At 36.2% G+C, this 23,712-nt stretch overlaps 15 non-coding genes across 15 annotated transcripts; all 15 read right to left on the bottom strand.

The window, feature by feature from the left end:
- Positions 1-1,952: 1,952 nt before the first annotated feature.
- LOC125853943 (U1 spliceosomal RNA) lies at positions 1,953-2,113 on the bottom strand. Its single transcript, XR_007445249.1, has one exon. It is a non-coding gene; the product is annotated as a U1 spliceosomal RNA (small nuclear RNA).
- A 1,015-nt stretch (positions 2,114-3,128) lies between these two features.
- On the bottom strand, positions 3,129-3,245 carry LOC125853963 (U5 spliceosomal RNA). The gene has a single exon (XR_007445264.1). It is a non-coding gene; the product is annotated as a U5 spliceosomal RNA (small nuclear RNA).
- Positions 3,246-3,635: 390 nt separating this feature from the next.
- Positions 3,636-3,798, bottom strand: LOC125853945 (U1 spliceosomal RNA). The gene has a single exon (XR_007445251.1). It is a non-coding gene; the product is annotated as a U1 spliceosomal RNA (small nuclear RNA).
- A 1,657-nt stretch (positions 3,799-5,455) lies between these two features.
- LOC125853966 (U5 spliceosomal RNA) lies at positions 5,456-5,573 on the bottom strand. The gene has a single exon (XR_007445267.1). It is a non-coding gene; the product is annotated as a U5 spliceosomal RNA (small nuclear RNA).
- Positions 5,574-6,503: 930 nt separating this feature from the next.
- On the bottom strand, positions 6,504-6,664 carry LOC125853936 (U1 spliceosomal RNA). The gene has a single exon (XR_007445243.1). It is a non-coding gene; the product is annotated as a U1 spliceosomal RNA (small nuclear RNA).
- A 785-nt stretch (positions 6,665-7,449) lies between these two features.
- LOC125853972 (U5 spliceosomal RNA) lies at positions 7,450-7,566 on the bottom strand. Its single transcript, XR_007445272.1, has one exon. It is a non-coding gene; the product is annotated as a U5 spliceosomal RNA (small nuclear RNA).
- Positions 7,567-8,419: 853 nt separating this feature from the next.
- On the bottom strand, positions 8,420-8,580 carry LOC125853931 (U1 spliceosomal RNA). The gene has a single exon (XR_007445238.1). It is a non-coding gene; the product is annotated as a U1 spliceosomal RNA (small nuclear RNA).
- A 2,558-nt stretch (positions 8,581-11,138) lies between these two features.
- Positions 11,139-11,255, bottom strand: LOC125853959 (U5 spliceosomal RNA). The gene has a single exon (XR_007445260.1). It is a non-coding gene; the product is annotated as a U5 spliceosomal RNA (small nuclear RNA).
- Positions 11,256-11,873: 618 nt separating this feature from the next.
- On the bottom strand, positions 11,874-12,034 carry LOC125853933 (U1 spliceosomal RNA). The gene has a single exon (XR_007445240.1). It is a non-coding gene; the product is annotated as a U1 spliceosomal RNA (small nuclear RNA).
- Positions 12,035-12,788: 754 nt separating this feature from the next.
- LOC125853971 (U5 spliceosomal RNA) lies at positions 12,789-12,905 on the bottom strand. Its single transcript, XR_007445271.1, has one exon. It is a non-coding gene; the product is annotated as a U5 spliceosomal RNA (small nuclear RNA).
- A 1,957-nt stretch (positions 12,906-14,862) lies between these two features.
- On the bottom strand, positions 14,863-15,023 carry LOC125853946 (U1 spliceosomal RNA). The gene has a single exon (XR_007445252.1). It is a non-coding gene; the product is annotated as a U1 spliceosomal RNA (small nuclear RNA).
- A 1,520-nt stretch (positions 15,024-16,543) lies between these two features.
- Positions 16,544-16,660, bottom strand: LOC125853974 (U5 spliceosomal RNA). The gene has a single exon (XR_007445274.1). It is a non-coding gene; the product is annotated as a U5 spliceosomal RNA (small nuclear RNA).
- A 623-nt stretch (positions 16,661-17,283) lies between these two features.
- LOC125853937 (U1 spliceosomal RNA) lies at positions 17,284-17,444 on the bottom strand. The gene has a single exon (XR_007445244.1). It is a non-coding gene; the product is annotated as a U1 spliceosomal RNA (small nuclear RNA).
- Positions 17,445-18,541: 1,097 nt separating this feature from the next.
- On the bottom strand, positions 18,542-18,659 carry LOC125853969 (U5 spliceosomal RNA). The gene has a single exon (XR_007445270.1). It is a non-coding gene; the product is annotated as a U5 spliceosomal RNA (small nuclear RNA).
- Positions 18,660-19,964: 1,305 nt separating this feature from the next.
- On the bottom strand, positions 19,965-20,125 carry LOC125853930 (U1 spliceosomal RNA). The gene has a single exon (XR_007445237.1). It is a non-coding gene; the product is annotated as a U1 spliceosomal RNA (small nuclear RNA).
- Positions 20,126-23,712: the final 3,587 nt, after the last annotated feature.

The following is a 23,712-nucleotide window of genomic DNA, read 5'->3' as shown; positions in this document are numbered from 1 at the left end:
AGGGATATATTGCCCTTCATCTTTTTATCATTATTTTTTTTCATTTAATATCAAACAAATCTTTATCATACTCATGGGAAAATTTAACTTTACTGCAAAAGTTTCTCAACTTATAGGGTGTTTTTGGTAGAGAGGAAAACATTTTTCATGAAAAATATTTTTTTCTTCTTACCAAATAGCTCCATAATGTTATTTCTTCCTTTTTGTTTTTTTCTTCTTATTATTACCGTGGTGTCTTGAGACATTTGTGTGTATTTCAACTAATTCTATGCTCAGGCAAAGTCAATGTGTAGCTTACGGGTTCAGCCAAACGCAGTTGCTTTAGTCTAAATTATCTATGTGTTGAGAGACTTATTGCATGTGTTCATATTATTAATTGAGAAGCCTGTTTGTTTTTTCTGTTTCACAACTAGAATTTGCTCCTCTATATCATTTCCCTATTGTCTGCCCTCCACCCTTAATCAAAAATCTCGAAATACAAAAAAATTTATCTACCCTTCATACAGAGTGTCACTATGTTATAATATCAGAATATAAACAAAGTATGTGTTTACTCCTTGTTTATCAATGAGGTACTTAACTCACTCATGCTCTCTATTTTTTTTCCTTCAAGGTGTTCGATGAAACATCACATAGGGTGATTTCAACTGATCAGTTCAGAAAAAATAAGAGTTGTGTTTATTTATATTGCATCTTCTATGGTTACTTTAAGTAGGTCTTATTATCTATGTTGTTTGGACTCTTCAAAAATATTGTTGCACCGGACCCATGTTGGATCCTCCAAACGCACAAGTCACCTTCTTTTATAGAGTCTGAGTAACATATATAGTTTTATAATGGGATCGAGTAGCAAATGGAACCTTGTCTTTCAAAGCAAAGATTTTATCACTCTTCAGAAGAAGTCTATAAAAAAAATAGTTTTTGAATCATTGGGTGTCTGTCAATGTGACGGAAGTATCAGTATGTTGTTGGGCTAAAATAATCCGAAGATACTCCTAACATGTTGTGATATTGTTAGTTATGGATCAAAAGCAACACGATGTCAATGCTATATTCATAGATTCGTTAGCTCCACAACTCTAGCAAATTTGGCAAAGTTGGTTCACCTAACACATAAAAGGTCAAAGTTTAATAATCATCACGTTAGAACTAATACCAATAGAGACCCGTAGCGTAGTGGCTATACAGGGCATGCAAGATTGAATCCTTGAGTTACTTTTTAAAATCATAGAGAGTCGTTGAATATCTGAACTTTAAACATGAAGTTCCCCACCATAACTGTTGGGTTTTAAAGATGTGAACAAGAAATGAAGGGTTGTGACTCTCCGGAAGGGTTGTGACTTTGCCGAAAAGTTGTGACCTTTATGAAATGTTGTGTCTTTTCTAAAGGGTTGTGATCGTTTGAAAGGTTGTGCATTTTCCAAAGGGTTGTGACCTTTCTAAAAGGTTGTCTTTTTTTCCAAAAAGTTGTGACTTTTACCCTTTGTTGGCTATAAATAGAGAGGCTTTCTCTCATTTTTCTGCATCGAATTCTTCCCTTTCTTGCATACATTTCTTAAAAAACAAAATCGATCGATCGTGTCTGTGTGTGTGATTCGTTGCTATCATTTTGAGTTCGTTGAAATTATCGAAGTTTGAGATATCGCTACTTCTTTAATGGTTAATCCATTTTATATTGGGAGGAATTAATCTGCAACCTCGGGTACTTGAGGGGATTAAATTTCTTAAGGACACACAATGGGTTCTGCGGAATCGGATTAGTTCTTTGTTTTTTCCTTTCATCTTTTATTATTTCTAATTAGGTAATCAGAATACAAGAGATAACAATAACTAACAAGAAGTGAATGATAAGATTGGAGATGGAATATCTTACCAGTTCCCCACCTGCATTCGCGCATCCCCTACCGAGAGACTAAGCAAATCTGAAACAAGAAATTATTGGTTAAGAATTGGGTAGGGACACGCGAACGCATGCCCCCACTGCAACAAATTATGACGTAGGCTCGACCACTTGGGCCGGCCTTAGATAAGCACCCCTTCAAAGTGCAATGAAGGTCACAAACCTAGGCCATGGGTCTTATTGATCACCCATTGACCCCGTCTAGGTATGTATGTTTCTTAATGTTCCTTCCTATTTTTTTATAACCATCTTAATACTTGTTTTCCTTTGTGTCAACCGATGAGGGATATATTTGTTGGAAAAATACTACAATATTGATATTGGACTAAAATTATAAAGTAGTAAATAACTTAACACAAACACTGTGTCATGGCAAGCCACTGCCTTGAACGCGATTTCGGCCCGACTCTGGTGCAAATCGTTGTAGTTGGTCGCTCCCCAAGGTTCCACAGTTACTCTCAAACACGTGCACTAATGGCTGAAAGTTTGGAGTTGCACAAAAACAATTGCCTGGAAATCCACAATAGGGAGAATGATTAATTAAGCCAATAAAGAAATTGGTGAAGGAGATAGTAAATGAAAGAAAGGACATTTGTTTTTTCTTCTCTGTGTTTAGCTCCCAAATGATATCCTTAAATAGGAAAATTATTTACATTTTCATCCATCAAAAGAATGTAAGAAACTAACGTATAATCAATGTAATGAAACATTACTCTTACTTTAATGACAAATTTGTTATAATACAAAAGTAACTTCAAGTCTTCTGAATATTTTCTTACGAAGTTAAGAAACTGACATTTGAGATAAATGTGAACCATTAATGTGGAAGTAACTCTCCTATTTCACATATACTAATGACTTAGTAATGTTCACATAGATTAATTACGGAGAGCTAAAAGATGTAACTTATCCTTTGCATTAAAAGAAAAGGAATACTATCCACAATATTGCCTTTCATCTTCTTCTTATTATTTTTTGTTTCATTTAATATCAAATAAATCTTTATCATTTTCTTGGGAAAATTAAACTTACTGCAACAGTTTCTCAACTTATTGGTTGTTTTTGGTACAGAGGAAAACAAAGTATTTTTCCTTCTGACCTAACAGCTCCATAATGTTATTTCTTTTCGTTTTATTCTTCATACAACCTATATTATAATACCAGAATATAAAAAAGGTTACTATGTATAATAACACATGTAGAAAAGGTTTAAACTAGTATTGTTGGGGTCCTCTAAAGAAGAGAATCCCTCCAAAAATTGGCGTATGCCACTAATTGCAGCGCGCACACGGTATTCTTTAGTAAAAGGCGAAAGAATAGTTCGCTTTGTGCTCACTGCATGGCTGCGTAAGTGCTTAAGCTAACCTGTGCTGCACTTTTATATTGGGACAAAGTTAGTTTTTGCTCGTGTTTTATCAATGTGGTACTCAACTCACCCCTTCTTTTTGCTTCAAGGTCTTCGATGAAACATCGCATAGGGATTTTTCAACTGATCAATTCGAAAAAAAATAACAGTTGTGTTAGTTTAAATTGCTTCTTCTATGGTATAATCTATGGTGTGTAGACTCTCCAGAAATGTTGTTCCACTGAACCCGTGTTGGAGCCTCCAAACACACAAGTCACCTTTTTTTATCGAGTAGGGTGTGGAACCTTGCATCTCAAAGCTAGTTTAAATTGCTTCTTCTATGGTATAATCTATGTTGTGTAGACTCTCCAGAATGTTGCTTAAGAATTGGTAGGGGTTGCGCGAACGCAAGCCCCCACTGCAACAAATTATGACGTAGGCTCGACCACTTGGACCGACCTTAGATAAGCACCCCTTCAAAGTGCAATGAAGGTCACAAACCTAGGCCATGGGTCTTATTGATCGTGCCCATTGACCCCGTACAGGTAAGTATGTTTCTTGTTGTTCCTTCCTATTTTTTTATACCCATCTTAATACTTATTTTCCTTTGTGTCAACCAATGAGGGATATATTGCACTTCATCTTCTTTTTTTTCATTTAATAGTAAATAAATCTTTACCATACTCATGGGCAATTAAAAATAATATTAAAAAGCCTTGTGAATTTCAGTAATGAGTAAATCATAACCTTTGGGCTGGCAAGTAGTTTGGGCTTGGGACTTCCATGTTGGAGATCTCAAGTTTGAAATCCCTTGCCAGTGAAAGCAAGGGATTTACCTTCTAGGTTGAGCTCGTCGCACTGGGTTTATCTAGTGCGATTACCTCTGTGCGCACCCAAAGGATAGCAGTTGCGGTTTCCCTGGTTATTAAAAAATGGCAAAAGTAGTCATTACCCCCCTGAACTTGAAGTTTTTTATACGGTGTACACCTAAACTAAATTCCGTTTTAATTATCCCGAACTTGTTTATTCCTCCATCGCGTACACCTTTTTCGTCCACCTGCTCCTAGTGTGACTACACGCGCGCGACAGTTGGCAAAAGTGGTGATGTGGATTTCCACCTGGATAAATAATAGCCACCTAGATAAATTAATATTGCAAAAAATAAATTTCTTAAATTCAAAATTCTTTGTTTAAAAGTTATTTTTGAATAAGGGCTGATTTCGTGGAACTCCTTTTGGATTTGGGTTTTTCTAGACGTAAAGTTGGAAGATTAAATTTCAAATTTGTCTGAAATTCTTACCAAATAAGTGTTAATCTTTGTTTCCTCTACTTTTCATTTACATTTTGCCCTATTTTTCGTTTAAAAATATGCCAAATATTAAAATTCATTGTTTAAAAGTTATTTTTGAATAAGGGTTGATTTCGCAGAACTCCTTGAATTTCAAATTTGTTGGAAATTCTTACCAAATAAGTGTTAATCTTTGTTTCCGTTACTTTTCATTTACATTTTGCCCTATTTTTCGTTTAAAATATGCCAAATATTAAAGAAAAATGGAGATTTTACGTTTTTTTACCGTTGTAGCTTTGTGATGTGGCAAAAAATCACTTCCTCATGCGCCTAGTAGAGTGTGTTGTCAATTTCTACGCTAGGTGGACAAAAAAGGTGTACGCGGCGGAGGAATAAACAAGTTCGGGGGTAATTAAAATGGAATTTAGTTTAGGTGTACACCGTGTAAAAAGCTTCAAGTTCAGGGGGTAATGAGTACTCTTGCCTTAAAAAAAAGAGTATTGACTAAATCATATAATCCAATTTTAGTGACAAAGTCAAGTGTCTAGTTGTACTGAGATTAAAGGTGTTGTGCAGAAACTGATGTTAACAAAAATCTATACTTACTGCAAAAGCTGCTCAACTTATATGTGTGTTCCATATGGACGAAAATATTTTTCCTTCATACCGAACACTTCCATAATGTTATTTCCTTTTTTTCGTCTTTTCATACAACCGATCTTGATGTCTTTTCAACCGTGATGTGTTTGGCCTATGTGCACTTCGACTAATCCGGACCAAATCAAACGAGCCAAGCATAAACTAAAGTCAGAAAAAGCAGTTTGCATTTTTTGTTAAGCAGCACAAATTTTGCTCATATAAAATACTATATATTATATTATTATAAGACAAGTATTTAAAAAATTGAAGCTAGAATTGTTGGGGTCCTCTATAGAAGAGAATCCCTCCAAAAATTGGCGTATGCCACTGATTGCAGCACGCACACGGTATTCTTTAGTAAAAGGCGAAAGAATAGTTCGCTTTGTGCTCACTGCGTGGCTGCGTGATCTTTTCAGTTAATCTGTGCTGCATTTTTATATTGGGACAAAGTTTGTATATACTCGTTTTTTTATCAATGTGGTACTCACAAGTCAGTCCTTCAATATCTATAGAAACGACTTTAGTTTGTCTTTTATACTTTCTCGTATGATTAAAATATTAATAGTTGAATTCCGATTAGTGATGGAGTCGGGATTTTTGTGTATCGTATCATATAAAAGTAGGAGATAATTGAATGGATTGAAATCTGAGATTGATCTTCTCAACTGACAAATAGCAGCAACTTGTCAAACGTTTCTAGACATTAATGTCCCTTCCTATGATCCTGAATCCACTTTATCGATGTGCCTCAGGCCAGCCAAAAGGCGCGGATTCACCGGTTTCTAACAAGTGGAAAGATGTTCTCTTGATGGCGCGGACACTCGCCATCAAATGTCCATTTTTAGGCTGATTTATGCAAATGTCCATTTTTAGGCTTTCATTTAGATTTTGTCAACCTTTTTTAAAATTGTGCAAATGAAAATTACCCTTTATGATAACATTAGACTTTGTTCTAATGTGTGGTTGTATATATATTGTTCAACCTTATAGGCAAAATAGAAGTTTGTTTTCACAAAAGGGGATCTTGAAAAACCAAGGTATGGAAGATTCAGAAGTAAGAGTAGAAACTTGAACTGGTATTGATATTGTTCGCTTTGGTATGATCCTTTCCAAAATACCCTTAATGTAATGGGGAACTTCACGCTCTCTACGTGTTCAAACTTTGGATAGTAAATAGAATTGAACGTGGGCGCCATGTAAGCTTTGTGCATACAATTAGCACTATGCTACAAGTTTCCATCAGTATTGGTTCTAAGGTGTTCAAAACTATGTATATAGGTCCACCACTGAGAGAAGTAAATACAAAACAAGAAAAATTTGCTTAAGAATTGGTAGGGGCTGCGCGAACGCAAGTCCCCGCTGCAACAAATTATGACGTAGGCTCGACCACTTGGGCCGACCTTAGGTAGGCACCCCTCCAAAGTGCAATGGAGGTCACAAACCTAGGCCATGGGTCTTATTGATCGCCCATTGACCCTGTCCAGGTAAGTATGTTTCATGTCGCTCCTTCCTATTCTTTTATAGCCATCTTTATACCTGTTTTCCTTTGTATCAACCGATGAGGGATATATTGCACTTCATCTCTTTTTTTTTTCATTTACTAGCAAACCAGATAGACAACAAACAAATCTTTACCATAATCATGGGCAAATAAAAATAAGATTAAAAAGCCCTTGTGAATTTCAGTATTGAGTAAATCATACCCTTTGGGGTGGCCTAGTGGTTTGGGCTTGGGACTTCCATCTTGGAGGTCTCAAGTTCGAAATTCCTTGCCAACAAAAGCAATGGATTTGTCTTCTGGCTCGAGCTCGTCGTACATGACTTGCCTAGTGTAGGTTACCTCTCCTGTGTGGTTTGCGATCTATTGCATAGAAGCGTGGGGGGTTTACCGTGTGCACACCCAAATGATAGCGCAAGTATTGACTAAATCATATAATCCAATTTCAATGACAAAATCAAGAGTCTAGTTGGTACTGAGATTAAAGGTGTTGACAATAATCTATGCTTACTGCAAAAGTTGCTCAACTTGTAGGGTGTGTTCCATATGGACGAAAACATTTTTCCTTCATTCCAAACACTGTGATGTCGTTAGCCTATGTGCACTTCGACTAATTCTATAAGGTGGACAAAATAAAAAAAAAACAAGTACAAACTAATGTACCTTAGAAGAAGCAGTTTACATTTTTTGTTATGCAGCTCAAATTTTGCTCATCTAAAATACTATAAACTATATAACAAGACAAGTATATAAAAGAAAATTGAAACTAGAATTGTTGGGGTACTCAAAGAAGAGAACCCCTCCAAAAATTGGCGTATGCCACTGATTGCAGCGCGCACACGGTATTTTTTAGTAAAAGGCGAAAGAATAGTTCGCTTTGTGCTCACTGCGTGACTGCATGAGCCATCAAACTAATCTGTGCTGCAGTTTTATATTGGGATGTTTGTATATACTGGTTTTTTATCAATGTGGTACTCACAAGTCAGTCCTTCAATATCTATAGAAACGACTTAAGTTCGTCCTTTATACTTTCTCTTATGAATAAAATATTAATAGTTGAATTCCGATTAGTGGTGGAGTCAGGATTTTCGTGTATCGTATCATATAAAAGTAGGAGATATTGAATGGATTGAACTTCTCAATTGACAAATAGCTGCAACTCTTCAAAAGTTTCTAGACATTAATGTCAATCCACGTTATCGATGCATCTCAGACCGGCCAAAAGGTGTTGATTCACCCGTTTCTAATAATTGGGAAGATGTTCTCTTGATGGCGCGGACACTCGCCATCAAAGAGAGTTTGTGCAGTCTATATTGTTAGTTTTAGACAGCTGATTTATGCAAATGTCCATTTTTAGGCTTTCATTTAGATTTTGTTCGTCTTTTTGAAAATTGTGCAAATGAAAATTACCCTTTCTGATAACGTTAAGACTTTGTTCTAATGTGTGCTCGTATATCTATCGCACACGATTGTCATGGAAACTTGAACTGATATTGATATTGTTCGCTTTGGTATGATCCTTTCCAAAATATACTCTTAACGTAATGGGGAACTTCACGCTCTCTACATGTTCAAACTTTGAATAGTAAATAGAATTGAACGTGGGCGCCATGTAAGTTTCATGCATACAATTGGCACTATGCTACAAGTTTCTATCAGTATTGGTTCTAAGGTGTTCAAAACTATGCATATAGGTCCACCCCTAAGAGACAAAGTAAATACAAAACAAGAAAAATTTGCTTAAGATTGGTAGGGGCTGCGCGAACGCAAGCCCCCGCTGCAACAAATTATGACGTAGGCTCGACCACTTGGGCCGACCTTAGGTAGGCACCCCTCCAAAGTGCAATGGAGGTCACAAACCTAGGCCATGGGTCTTATTGATCGCCCATTGACCCCGTCCAGGTAAGTATGTTTCTTGTTGCTCCTTCCTATTCTTTTATACCCATCTTAATACTTGTTTTCCTTTGTATCAACCGATGAGGGATATATTGGCCCTTCATCTTTTTATTAGTATTATTTTTTGTTTCATTTAATATCAAACAAATCTTTATCATACTCTTGGGAAAATTAAACTTTACTGCATAAGTTTCTCAACTTATAGGGTGTTTTTGGTACAGAGGAAAACATTTTTCATGAAAAGTATTTTTTCTTCTTACCGAACAGCTCCATAACGTTATTTCTTCTTTTTGTTTTATTCTTCCTACAATCGTGATGTTTGATGGGAGAATAAAATGAGAAAGTTTAGATAAGTTTTAATGTCAATTTTGCAATTATTGGTCTATTTTTCATGTATATAGGGTGGTCAACTCAAGTGTTGAACATGCATGATTAGTAAAAAATGGGGAACAAGAAGATCAAAGAAAGAAAAAAAGAGCAGAAGTTGAGTAGCCGTTTTTCAGCAGGCCCAGCGGCGCGCCCGGGTGAAACCCAAGTTGTTTACTGGCTCTCCGCGCGCCAATCGCGCGTCCAAGCGCCTGCACGGAGTTGAGGCATGAAAACATTATAAGTAAGGGTGTTTTTGGAATTTTGGAGGAAACCCTATGCTATATTGTGTTGGAGCTGGTCCCAAGGAAAATGATCGAGAAAAAGAGAAAAAAGAAAGGCTAGGTTACGAAGAAGAGGAGGTGGAACACGGCGGTACACTACTCGAATCCAAAACGAAAGTTGGGATTCAAAGTTTGATTGCTATTTCTTCATTTTCATCTTTGTTCTTAGTAAACTTATTCTCCTCCATGGAGTAGATTCTTAGAGGGTATTCGACAAACATGTTGTATTGATGAATTTGTTGGGATTTTGATTTTTCATTCTTATGCTTGAACTTGTTATGGAAGTTTGAATTGAATTGCAACCTTATTCATTATTTTATTTAATTGAAAGAGGGATATCTTGGTGAACATTGTTGCATAGTTTTGTTGGATTGAATCAATATATTTTCTCTAAAGTAATCGAAGGAGCTTGTTGACAATTATTGATTAAATCTCAAGGAAAAATAGTTGAAGGACGTTACTTCCTTAAGAACACTCATTAACATGTTCTTGCATATTAGAATCACAAGATTATAATTGGTTTATTCTTTAACTTGAGATTTACTTGGAAGAAAAATCTAAGGCTTAAGGATACACTCTAATAAGCTATCGAATTCGAGAGAATCGATAGAACTTTAGATGTGATAAATTAATGTGGTCAGATCCCAACTATCATTATGCACTTGTTTCGTCTTGTACCCTATCTTTTATTATTGATATTAAACTTCATAGTTACCAATTGTTTTTAATCATCATTTAGTCTATAAAAGTGGTCATAACCACAACCAACTTTGTTCTTTTGATCACCTGAATAATAGTTACCAAGATTTGATTGAATTATTATTTGTACCAATCCATGTGGAAACGATCTTTATACTATACTATCCAGTGGCGGATGTATGCAGAGGTTTGGGGGTGCCACGCCACCCCCGAACTTCGACGGAAACTCTATATATACATACATATATATATATATATATATATATATATATATAATATTTATATAAATATAAAGCGTACCACCCACAGAACAAAATTGTCTTGTGGTGCCATGGTAGGAGGGCAACTTTAGAAGGCTGATGTTGCGGGTTCGAATCCCATTTGTACCTATTTTTTTGAGAAATTTGATGCAGACGTTTTTTAAGAAGAAAAAAAAGGCTCCAAGCACGTTTTTTTAAGGAAAAACAGCTGGCACAATTTTTATTGTTATTTTTATTTTTTTATAATTGTTATTGACTTAAATTAAATTAATTACATTATTACTCCTTTGACTTTTCTTTTATTTGATTAAATACTCAATAAAAGTGTAATATCTTATTATTTACATTTTATTGATTGATTTATGATATATATCGAAAAGACAAATAATTTAATCAAATATAAAATTAATTTAATCGATAAGTTTATTTGGCACCCACGGACTCTAAATCCTGGATCCGCCACTGATACTATCTTTGACTAGCAAATCGCTAAACTTATAGTGTGTCTGTGCTCGTCAATGTCTTTGACTTGTGTGCACTTTGACTAATTCTATGAGGTACCATATGATGTTAACTTAAAAATGTGCACTGGGCAATCTGACATCGTCCTTTTCGTTTTTTTTCTTGTTATTACCGTGGTGTCTTGAGACATTTGTGTGCATTTCAACTAATTCTATGCTCGGGCAAAGTCAATGTGTAGCTTACGGGTTCAGCCAAATGCAGTAGCTTTAGTCTAAATTCTCTATGTGTTGAGAGATTTATTGCATGTGTAGCTTTAGTCTAATTCTCTATGAGTTGAGAGATTTATTGCATGTGTTCATATTATTAATTGAGAAGCCTTTTTGCACCCTTATCAGAAATCTACCCTTCATAAAGAGTCACTATATTATAATATCAGAATATCAAAATTGTTGCTAAGTATAAGAACACGTGTAGAAAAGGTTGAAAACTAGCATTGTTGGGGTCCTCTAAAGAAGAGAATCCCTCCAAAAATTGGCGTATGCCACTAATTGCAGCGCGCACACGGTATTCTTTAGTAAAAGGCGAAAGAATAGTTCGCTTTGTGCTCACTGCGTGGCTGCGTGAGTTATCAAACAAATCTGTGCTGCATTTTTATATTGGGACAAAAGTTTGTATATACTGGTTTTTTATCAATGTGGTACTCAACTCACTCCTTCTCTCTGCTTCTTTTCCTTCAAGGTTTTCGATGAAACATCGCATAGGGTGTTTTCAACTGATCAATTCGGAAAAGAATAATAGTTGTGTTAGTTTAAATTGCTTCTTCTATGGTATAATCGAAGTTGTTTAAACTCTCCAAAAATGTTGTTGCACTGAACCCGTGTTGGATCCTCCAAACGCACAAGTCACCTTTTTTTATCGAGTTGCGTATGGAACATTGTATCTCAGAGCTAAGATTTTATCACTCCTTAGAAGAAGTCCATGAAGAATCTATAAATCATTGACGGAAGTATCAGTATGTTATTGGGCTAAAACAATCCGAAGATACTCTTAACATTTGTGATATTGTTAGTTCTGTAGCTCAGGAAAATTTCTCTTCATTTTCTTATTCCATGTAAAGAGTTAAGGATACAATTATATGTTACTGGTTTTCATGGTCCAACTGAACAGATATTTTGTTCAAAGATAAAAATTAACACAAAACAAAACAAAAACAAAGAAAATTTTGATTGAGAATTAGTAGGGGCTGCGCGAACGCAGGCCCCCGCTGCAACAAATTATGACGTAGGCTCGACCACTTGGATCGACCTTAGGTAGGCACCCCTCCAAAGTGCAATGGAGGTCACAAACCTAGGCCATGGGTCTTATTGATCGCCCATTGACCCCGTCCAGGTAAGTATGTTTCTTATTGCTGCTTCCTATTTTTTTATACCCATCTTAATACTTGTTTTCCTTTGTGTCAACAGATGAGGGATATATTAGCCCTTCATCTTTATATTAGAGTATTATTTTTTGTTTCATTTAATATCAAACAATTCTTTATTTTTCATACTCTTGGGAAAATTAAATTTACTGCAAAAGTTTCTCAACTTATTGGGTGTTTTTTGGTCACAGAGGAAAATATTTTTCATGAAAAGTATTTTTCCTTCTTACCAAACAGTTCCATAATGTTATTTCTTCTTTTCGTTTTACTCTTCATACAATCGTGATGTCTTTGACCTGTGTGCATTTCGACTATTTTTATGAGGTACCATATGATGTTAACTTAAAATGTGCAATGGGCAATCTGATATCGTCCTTTTCGGTTTTTTTTCTTGTTATTACCGTGGTGTCTAGAGACATTTGTGTGCACTTCAATTAATTATATGCTCGGGTAAAGTCAATGTGTAGCTTACGCGTTCGGCCAAGCAGTGGCTTTAGTCTAAATTCTATATTTGTTGAGAGATTTATTGCATGTACTCAAATAATAATTGAGAACCCTGTTTGCATTTTTTTTGTTTCACAACTAAAATTTGCTCCTCTATATAATTTCCCTCTTGTCTCTCCTTCCAATCAGAAATCTCAAAATACGTAGTAATATAATATCAGAATAAAAACAAATGTTACTATGAATAAGAACACACGTAGAAAAGGTTAAAAACTAGCATTGTTGGGATCCTCTAAAGAAGAAAATCCCTCCAAAAATTGGCGTATGCCACTAATTGCAGCGCTCACACGGTATTCTTTAGTAAAAGGCGAAAGAATAGTTCACTTTGTGCTCACTGCGTGGCTGCGTGGAATCTTGAGTCAACATGTGCTTACATTTTATATTGGGACAAAGTTTGTATTTAGTCATGTTTTATCAATGTGGTACTCAACTCACTCCTACTCTCTGCTTCTTTTCCTTCAAGGTGTTCAATGAAACATCGCACAGGGTTCAATCAATTCGGAAAAAGTAGTAGTTGTGTTTGTTTAAATTGCTTCTTCTATGGTATAATCTACGTTGTTTAGACTCTCCAAAAATGTTGTTGCACCGGACCCGTGTTGGATCCTCCAAACGCACAAGTCACCTTTTTTTATCAAGTAGCGTATGGAACCTTGCATCTCAGAGCTAAGATTTCTCATCATTTTTTTAGTCCATGTAAATTAGTTAAAAGGATGCATATGTTACTGGTTTTCATGGACGTCCAACTGAACAGATTATTTGTTCAACTATTATATAAAAGTTCAAAATATATATCAGCAATGGTTGGCAACAAATAAAACATATAACAAAACAAAAGTAAGAAAATTTTGCATATGAAACCTTGTCTCTCAGAGCTAAGATTTTATCACTCCTCAGAAGAAGTCTATAAAAACAAAAAATTATTTAGTTTTTGAGTCATTCGATGTCTGTCAATGTGACGGAAGTATCAGTATGATGTTGGGCTAAAATAATCCGAAGATACTCTTAACATGTTGTAATATTGTTAGCTATGGATCAAAAGCCAAACGATTTCGATGCTCTATTCATAGACTCGTTAGCTCCACAACTCTAGCAAATTTGGCAAAGTTGGTTCACCTAACACGTAAAAGGTCAAAGTTTAATAATCATCACGTTAGAACCAATACCAATAGAGACCCGTTGCGTAGTGGCTATTGAGTGCAGAAGTATACGGGGCATGCAAGATTAAATCCTTGAGTTACTTTTTAAAATCGTAGAGAGCCATTGAAAATCTGAACTTTAAACGTGAAGTTCCCCACCATAACTGTTGGGTTTTAAAGGTGTGAACAGGAAATGAAGGGTTCTGACTCTCCTGAAGGGTTGTGACTTTGCCGAAGAGTTGTGACCATTATAAAAGGTTGTGTCTTTTCTAAAGGGTTGTGACCGTTTGAAAGGTTGTGTCTTTTCCAAAGGGTTGTGACCTTTCTGAAAGGTTATCTCTTTTCCAAAAAGTTGTGACTTTTACCCTTTGTCTGCTATAAATAGAGAGGCTTTCTCTCATTTTTCTGCATTGAATTCCTCTCTTCTCTTGCATACATTTCATATAAAACAAAAAATCGATTGATCGTGTCTGTGTGATTCGTTGCTGTCATTTTGAGTTCGTTGAAATTATCGAAGTTTGAGGTACCACTACTTCTTTAATGGTTAATCGGTTTTATCTTGGGAGGAATTAATCTGCAACCTCGGGTATTTGAGGGGATTAAATTTCGTAAGGACACACAGTGGATTATGTGGACTCGGATTAGTTCTTTGCTTTTTCCTTTCATCTTTTATTATTTCTGATTGGGAAAATGCATAAGTACCCCCCCCCCCCCAGCCTATGCCCAAAATCTCTGAGACACACCTAACCTTTACTAAGGTCCTATTACCCTCCCTCCTCCGAACTTATTTTTTAATAAATTTTCTACCTCTTTTCGGTCTACGTGGCACTATCCTTGAAAAAATTGTCAACACGCGTTGGGCCCACAAGATAGTGCCACGTAGGCCGAAAAAGGGTAGAAAACTATAAATAAAATAAGTTCGGGGGGTAATAAGGCCTTAGTAAAGGTTAGGTGTGTCTTAGGAATTTTAGGCATAGGTTAGGGGGGTACTTATGTATTTTCCCTTTCTGATTAGGTAATCAGAATACAAGAGATAACAATAACTAACAAGAAGTGAATGATAAGACTGGAGATGGACAATCTTACCAGTTCCCCGCTTGCATTCGCGCAGCCGCTACCCGGGAGACTAAGCAAATCTGAAACAAGAAATTTTTGCTTAAATATTGGTAGGGCCACGCGAACACATGCCCCCACTGCAACAAATTATGACGTAGGCTCGACCACTTGGGCCGACCTTAGATAAGCACCCCTTCAAAGTGCAATGAAGGTCACAAACCTAGGCCATGGGTCTTATTGATCACCCATTGACCCCATCTAGGTATGTATGTTTCTTAATGTTCCTTCCTATTTTTTATATAACCATCTTAATACTTGTTTTCCTTTGTGTCAACCGATGAGGGATATATTTGTTGGGGAAAATACTACAATATTAATAGTGGAGTAAAAATTATAAAGTCGTGAATAATTTAACACAAACACTGTGTCGTGGCAAGCCACTGCCTTGAAAGCTATTTCGGCCCGACTCCGGTGCAAATTGTTGTAGCTGATCGCTCCCCAAGGTTCCACAGTTACTCTCAAACACGTGCACTCATGGCTGAAAGTTTGGAGTTGCACAAAAACAATTGCCCGGAAATCCACAATAGGGAGAATGATTATTTAAGCCAACAAAGAAATTGGTGAAGGAGATAGTAAATGAAAAAAGGTCTCGTTTTTTTTATTCTCTGTGTTTAGCTCCCAAATGATATCCTTAAATAAGAAAATTATTTACATTTTCATCCATCAAAAGAATGTAAGAAACTAACGTATAATCAATGTAATGAAACATTACTCTTACTTTAATGACAAATTTGTTATAATACAAAAGTAACTTCAAGTCTTCTNTTGGTCGCTCCCCAAGGTTCCACAGTTACTCTCAAACACGTGCACTAATGGCTGAAAGTTTGGAGTTGCACAAAAACAATTGCCTGGAAATCCACAATAGGGAGAATGATTAATTAAGCCAATAAAGAAATTGGTGAAGGAGATAGTAAATGAAAGAAAGGACATTTGTTTTTTCTTCTCTGTGTTTAGCTCCCAAATGATATCCTTAAATAGGAAAATTATTTACATTTTCATCCATCAAAAGAATGTAAGAAACTAACGTATAATCAATGTAATGAAACATTACTCTTACTTTAATGACAAATTTGTTATAATACAAAAGTAACTTCAAGTCTTCTGAATATTTTCTTACGAAGTTAAGAAACTAACACTTGAGATAAATGTGAACCATTAATGTGGAAGTAACTCTCCTATTTCACATATACTAACGACTTAGCAATGTTCATATAGATTAATTACGGAGAGCTAAAAGATGTAACTTATCCTTTGCATTAAAAGAAAAGGAATATTATCCACAATATTGCCTTTCATCTACTTCTTATTATTTTTTGTTTCATTTAAAATATCAAACAAAGCTTTATCATACTCTTGGGAAAATTAAACTTACTGCAAAAGTTTCTCAACTTACAGGGTATTTTTGGTACAGAGGAAAATATTTTTCATGAGAAGTATTTTTCCTTCTAACTGAACAGCTCCATAATGTTATTTCTTTTCATTTTATTCTTCGTACAATTGTGATGTCTTTGACTTAAGTGCACTTCGACTTCCATAATGTTATTTCTTTTCATTTTATTCTTCGTACAACTGTGATGTCTTTGACTTATGTGCATTTCGACTAATTCTATGAGGTACTATATATATGATGTTAACTTGAAAGTGTGTCACTATATTATAATATCAGAATATAAAAAATGTTACTATGTATAAGAACACATGTTGAAAAGGTTTAAACTAGTATTGTTGGGGTCCTCTAAAGAAGAGAATCCCTCCAAAAATTGGCGTATGCCACTGATTGCAGCGCTCACACGGTATTCTTTAGTAAAAGGCGAAAGAATAGTTCGCTTTGTGCTCACTGCATGGCTGCGTGATTTTTCTTGCATATCTGTGCTGCACTTTTATATTGGGACAAAGTTTGTATTTAGGCATGTTTTATCAATGTGGTACTCAATTCACTCCTTCTCTCTACTTCTTTTCCTTCAAGGTGTTCGATGAAACATAGCATAGGGTGTTTTCAACTGATCAATTCGGAAAAAATAACAGTTGTGTTTGTTTAAATTGCATCTTCTATGGTATAATCTATGTTGTTTAGACTCTCCAAAAATGTTGTTGCACTGGACCCGTGTTGGATCCTCCAAACGCACAAGTCACCTTTTTTTATTGAGTAGTGTATCTCAGAGCTAAGATTTTATCACTCCTTAGAAGAATCTATAAATCATTGACGGAAGTATCAGTATGTCATTGGGCTAAAACAATCCAAAGATATTCTTAACACGTTGTGATATTGTTCGCTAGACTCATCAGTTCCGTAGCTCGGGAAAATTTCACATCATTTTTATAGTCTGTGTAAATAGTTAAGGATACAAGTATATGTTTACTGGTTTTCATGGTCCAAAACTTAACAGATTATTTGTTCACCTAGCTATAATATAAAAGTTCAAAGATTAATTGTGACACAACAAAAAAAAAAAATATTGCATGAGAATTAGTAGGGGCTGCGCGTACGCAAACCCCAGCTGCAACAAATTATGACATAGGCTCGACCACTTGGATCGACCTTAGGTAGGCACCCCTCCAAAGTGCAATGGAGGTCACAAACCTAGGCCATGGGTCTTATTGATCGCCCATTGACCCCGTCCAGGTAAGTATGTTACTTGTTGCTCCTTCCTATTCTTTTATACCCATCTTTATACTTGTTTTCCTTTGTGTCAACCGATGAGGGATATATTGCCCTTCATGTTTTTGTTATCATTTTTTTTTCATTTAATACCAAACTAGATAGACAACAAACAAATCTTTATCATACTCCTGGGAAAATTAAACTTTCTACAAAAGTTACTCAACTTATAAGGCGTGTTCGGTACAGAGGAAAACATTTTTCATGAAAAATATTTTCCTACTTATAGAACAGGTTCATAATGTTATTTCTTTTTTTTCGTTTTATTCTTCATATATAACCGTGATGTCTTTGACCTGTGTACACTTCGACTAATTTTATGAGGTATCATATGATGTTAACAAAAATGCCAACTTAAAATGTGCACTAGGCAATTTGATATTTGTCTTTTTCATTTATTTTTCTTGTTATTACCGTGGTGTCCTGACACATTTGTGTGCACTTCAACTAATTTTATGCTCAGTCAGAGTCAATGTGTAGCTTACGGGTTCGGTCAAATGCAGTAACTTTAGTCTAAAATCTATATGTGTTTATAGATTTATTGCATGTGTTCAAATAATAATTGAGAACCCATTTTGCATTTTTTTGTTTCACAACTAGAATTTGCTCCTCTTGTCTGTCCTTCCAGAAGAAAAAAATATATTTCGGACAGTCAAATAGAAAGACTCTTTGTTAGCTCTTTGTGCCTCCTTCACTTCTCAAACTGAACTAAGACTGTCCAACTAGAGTATAGCCGGAAGGAGCTCTTTTTTGTATTGAAAGTGTTTTCAAATAGCATTAATCCATTGCGTCGATAATAAGACTTAGAGTAAATGAACGATTCAAGCTTCTTAACAAAAGGCAGTTCAGCTTGATAACTAGAGTAAACGAAATTTAAAATAAATCGATAAGCTGTTTTGACAGAGCAAAACCAATCTTTCAAAGGTGGGATCAATCCCCTCCGCCTTTAATCAGACATCTTGAAATTTGAAAACTCTTCACAAAGTGTCACTATATTATAAAATCAGAATATAAACAAATGTTACTATGAATGAACACATGTAAAAAGGTTAAAAACTAGTATTGTTGGGGTCCTCTATAGAAGAGAATCCCTCCAAAAATTGGCGTATGCCACTGATTGCAGCGCGCGCACGGTATTCTTTAGTAAAAGGCGAAAGAATAGTTCGCTTTGTGCTCACTGCGTGGCTGCGTGAGCTCTTCAGTTAATCTATGCTGCATTTTTATATTGGGACAAAGTTTGTATATACTCATTTTTTATCAATGTGGTACTCACAAGTCAGTCCTTCAATATCTATAGAAACAACTTAAGTTTGTCCTTTATACTTTCTCGTATGATTAAAATATTAATAGTTGAATTCCGATTAGTGATGGAGTCAGGATTTTCGTGTATCGTATCATATAAAAGTAGGAGATATTGAATGGATTGAAATCTGAGATTGATCTTCTCAACTGACAAATAGCAGCAACTTGTCAAACGTTTCTAGACATTAATGTCACTTCCTATGATCCTGAATCCACTTTATCGATGCTCCTCAGGCCAGCCAAAAGGCGCGGATTCACCGGTTTCTAACAAGTGGAAAGATGTTCTCTTGATGGCGCGGACACTCGCCATCAAATGTCCATTTGTAGGCTTTCATTTAGATTTTGTCACTCTTTTTGAAAATTGTGCAAATGAAAATTACACTTTATGATAACATTACACTTTGTTCTAATGTGTGGTTGTATATATATTGTTCAACCTTATAGACAAAATAGAAGTTTGTTTTCACAAAAGGGGATCTTGAAACCAAGGTATGGAAGATTCATAAGTAAGAGTAGAAATAAAAAGATAAATCATTTACTACTCTAAACAATTGGTTCAAAATGAAACAACGAGAGAGTTAAAAGTAACCAAAAACAACGAAATTTTGATTATGAATTAGGATACGGCTCCCACTGCCACAAATTATGATATAGGCTCGACCACTTGGACCGACCTTAGATGGACATCCACCCGTCCAAAGTGCAATAGATGTCACCCAAAGACAAATTATGATATAGGCTCGACCCGTCCAAAGTGCAATAGAGGTCACCAAAGACAGATTATGATATAGGCTTGACCAACGTTAGATGTACATCCACCACTCCGAAGTGCAATAGAGGTCACCAACCTACCACTCCAAAGTGTGACATTAAATAGACATCCATCACTCCAAAGTGCAATTTAGGTCACCAATCTACGTCGTGAGCTATATTGATCGCCCATTAACCATATCAAGGTAAATATTGCAACTTGAATTTAGCTCATACAACATACAAAATACTAAAAATCATAACTATAAGAAACGTGTGGTACATAAATAAGAAACATTTGGAGAAAACAATTGAAACTAGAATTGTTGTGGTTCTGATATAAGAAATATATGCTCACAAGGTGATCGATGAAAATGTGGCATAGGATGCTTTGGACTGAATAAATCATCAAAAATAGGAAAAATTGGGTTAAGAATTGGGTAGGGGCCGCGCGAACGCAGGCCCCCACAGCAACAAATTATGACGTAGGCTCGACCACTTGGGCCGACCTTAGGTAGGCACCCCTCCAAAGTGCAATGGAGGTCACAAACCTAGGCCATGGGTCTTATTGATCGCCCATTGACCCCGTCCAGGTAAGTATGTTTCTTGTTGCTCCTTCCTATTCTTTTATACCCTTCTTAATACTTGTTTTCCTTTGTATCAACCGATGAGGGATATATTGCCCCTTCATCTTTTTATTAGTATTATTTTTTGTTTCATTTAATATCAAACAAATCTTTATCATACTCTTGGGAAAATCAAACTTTGCTGCAAAAGTTTCTCAACTTATAGGGTGTTTTTGGTACAGAGGAAAACATTTTTCATGAAAAGTATTTTTTCTTCTGACCGAACAGCTCCATAANGATTAGCTTCTAGAGCATCTATCTCCTGTTGCATTGCATGAATCCATCTAGGATCTTGAGAAGCCATTTTGAAGGAGGTTGGTTCAGTAGGAATGGACACATTTGCCAAATACATCTGATAAGCTGGGGACAAATGATCATAAGAAACATATTGAGAGATAGGGTAGGAGCAGCTCCCTTTAGGCTGAATAGCAGAAACATAATCACGAAGCCATATTGGAGGCCTGGTTGCCCTGACTGGTCTGCTGTGATCAGAAGTAGCAGAGGTGGAGTCAATGACAATAGCATCCGGCACTTCTGTATCAACTAGAGGAGGACCATGCAAATCTTCTGCAACCAGAGTAGGATTCTGCACTTCTTCAGGAAGTAAAGTAGGATCCAGAAAGGAGTCACTTTCCATGTTCTCAACTAAGTCAGGCAAAGTCTGAGGGTGTTTTCCAATATCTAATGGACCAGGAGCATTATCAGGGATGAAAGGATCTATAGGAGTGATATGAAACATGTCCAAATCTGATGTGGCATCTATCTTAAAAGGAAAAATAGATTCTCTGAAATCAACATCCCTATTGACAAAAAAAATTTTATCCTCCAGGTCATATAATCTGTAGCCCTTTTGAGTTTCAGAATAGCCAACCAAAACAGCCTTCTTTGCCCTTGCAGCAAACTTGTCACTTCTAGGTAAGTTACTAGCATAACATAAGCAACCAAACACCTTTAAGTGATCAAGGATAGGCATCTTTCCATACAGTAGTTCATAAGGTGTCTTCCCAATTAAAACTGGAGAAGGCAATTTATTGATCAAATACACAGAGGTTTTAACACAATCACCCCAAAAACTGATAGGCACACCACTTTGAAATTTAAGGGCTCTGGCCTTTTCTAAAATGTGCCTATGTTTTCTTTCCACTATGCCATTCTGTTGAGGAGTGTAGGGACAACTGCTTTGGTGAATTATGCCATGTGAGGCCAATAATTGCATACATTGAGTGTTGAAAAATTCAGTTCCATTGTCAGATCTTAAAGATTTCACATTGACATTAAACTGAGTTTTAATCATACAAAGGAAATTCTTCAAGACAGTAGTAACTTCACATTTAGAATGTAACAGACAGATCCATGTATATTTGTTGTAGTCATCAACAATAGTGACAAAGTAGTGTTTCTTATCATACGTAGGCTTTCTATAGGGCCCCCACAAGTCTACATGAATCAAGTCAAAACAAGTAAGTGACTGACTAGAACTAGTAGGAAAGGTGGACCTATGATGTTTAGCAAGAGGACATATGTGACAATTGTCCTGTATATTATTACTAACATATTTGGAAATAGATGGAATGTGATGCATCACAGTTGAGGAAGGATGGCCCAATCTGAGATGCCAAAGAACACCTTCTGCTTTGTGTTTGAAACTGACAACATTTGTAGTAGGAGTGACTTGTTCCTTTAAGAGATACAACCCGTCCCTTTCTCTACCAATCCCCAAGACCTTGCCATTGTAAAGTCCCTGAAAGACACAAAAATTAGGAAAGAATAGAACAACGCATGACAAGTCCTTGGTTATTTTAGACACTGAGAGAAGGTTAAACTTGAAATCAGGAACATGTAGAACATTCTGTATTTGTGATGTTCCAAAAATATTAGCATTCCCTGCACTAGTGATCTGACATCTCCCACCAGTGGGTACCTGAACTTTGTCACTCAGATGGTTGTCTAGCTTTCTAATGTCAAACAGCAGATCCTTACAAGGTGTAGTGTGGTGAGAGGCTCCAGAATCAACAATCCACTCATATGCAAAAACATTTGATAATAAAGAATGTATACCTGCCATGTTAGAAACACATTCACTAATGGAGTTTGTGTGATCCTGTTTCCCAAGCAATTCCTGATATTGCTGCTCAGTGAGGAAGTAACCTGATCCTGAACTGGAAGAAGAACCATCTGAGCCAGTTCTTTGTGGAACTCCTGATTTGGTACTGGTGCTAGTGTTGGCTGTAGGTTTGCCCTGACTGGATTGTGCTTGTTGATTTTGTTGTGAAGCTTTCCTCCTGCTTATGAAGTCTGAAGGATAGCCAACTACCCTGTAGCAATTATCCTTTAGATGACCTTTGTAGCCACAATGGATACAAGGTATTCCAGCTCCTCCAGACCCTCCATGTCCTCTCCCAGCTCCTCCAGACCCTCCATGACCTGCTGGTCTGGTAGATCTGTAACCTTGAGCCCTTCCTGTCATCATAATCAAGGGATCCTTCTGAGCATCAACCACTCCTAATGATCTTTGGCTTTCCTCTTGAGCCATGGTAGCATAAGCTTCATTCACAGTCACACTTGCATTGCGAGATAAAATGTGACTTCTCAGGTTGCTATAACTCTCATTAAGGCCCATAAGGAACTGTAACAATCGCTGCGATTTCAAATGGTCTATATAAGCATTAGACTCTTCACAATCACAGGAAGGTAGTGGAACCATGACATCAAGTTCGTTCCATAGATCCTTCATTTTAGAGTAATAGCTTGTCACAGAGTCAGTTCCCTGTTTCAAATTGGCAATTTCTGCCCACAAATAGTAAATCCTCGTTAAATTCGATCTATCAAAACGCTCCTTGAATTCATCCCATACCTTCTTAGCATTTGAAGCATAAACTATGCTTGGTATCAAATCAGCAGAAACAGTACTGCCAATCCATGACAACACAATTGCGTTACACTTCTCCCATAATTCTTCTAGTTCTCCTTTAAACTTACTCTTTGTGCAATTTCCATCCACGAACCCAAGCTTTCCTTTGCCTCGCAGTGCTAGTTTCATCAATCTGCTCCACAGAGAGTAGTTCTCTGGTCCTGTGAGTTTGATCGGAATTATTACTAAGCCTGGAGAATCAGAAGCTTGAAGATAGAGAGGATGATGATGATCGATCATCGTTGTAGCTGGAACTTCCATTTCTGGAGTAGATTGTTCTCCCGTCATTGATGTACTAAACAAAATTAATGCGATGAACTCAAACTTCTAAACTCAGCTGAAGGTGAGATCGCCGCTCTGATACCATGTTAATTTTGAGTTCTGTATGCAGAATTCATGGCGGATATATCCACCATTGATGAATTCCTTTTAAGCTATTAGAGAGAGGTTTAGAAAGAGAAGATAGATGAGAACTGTTTTATTGAATCTGAAAAATTGTATCGATTACAATTGATGCTTAGTACTTGTAGGTCCAGCTAATCTTCTTCTAGAAGATTCTAATTTCATAACTAACTGTAACTAATTCTGTTAACCACATCACAATGACACTTGCAACAAAATACCAGAAATAAGAAACAGATTATTTCAATA

The sequence above is a fragment of the Solanum stenotomum genome, chromosome 1, assembly GCF_019186545.1.
Source record: "Solanum stenotomum isolate F172 chromosome 1, ASM1918654v1, whole genome shotgun sequence".
In the NCBI taxonomy this organism is placed as follows: Eukaryota; Viridiplantae; Streptophyta; class Magnoliopsida; order Solanales; family Solanaceae; genus Solanum; species Solanum stenotomum.
This window is presented reverse-complemented; position numbering and strand designations above follow the sequence as displayed.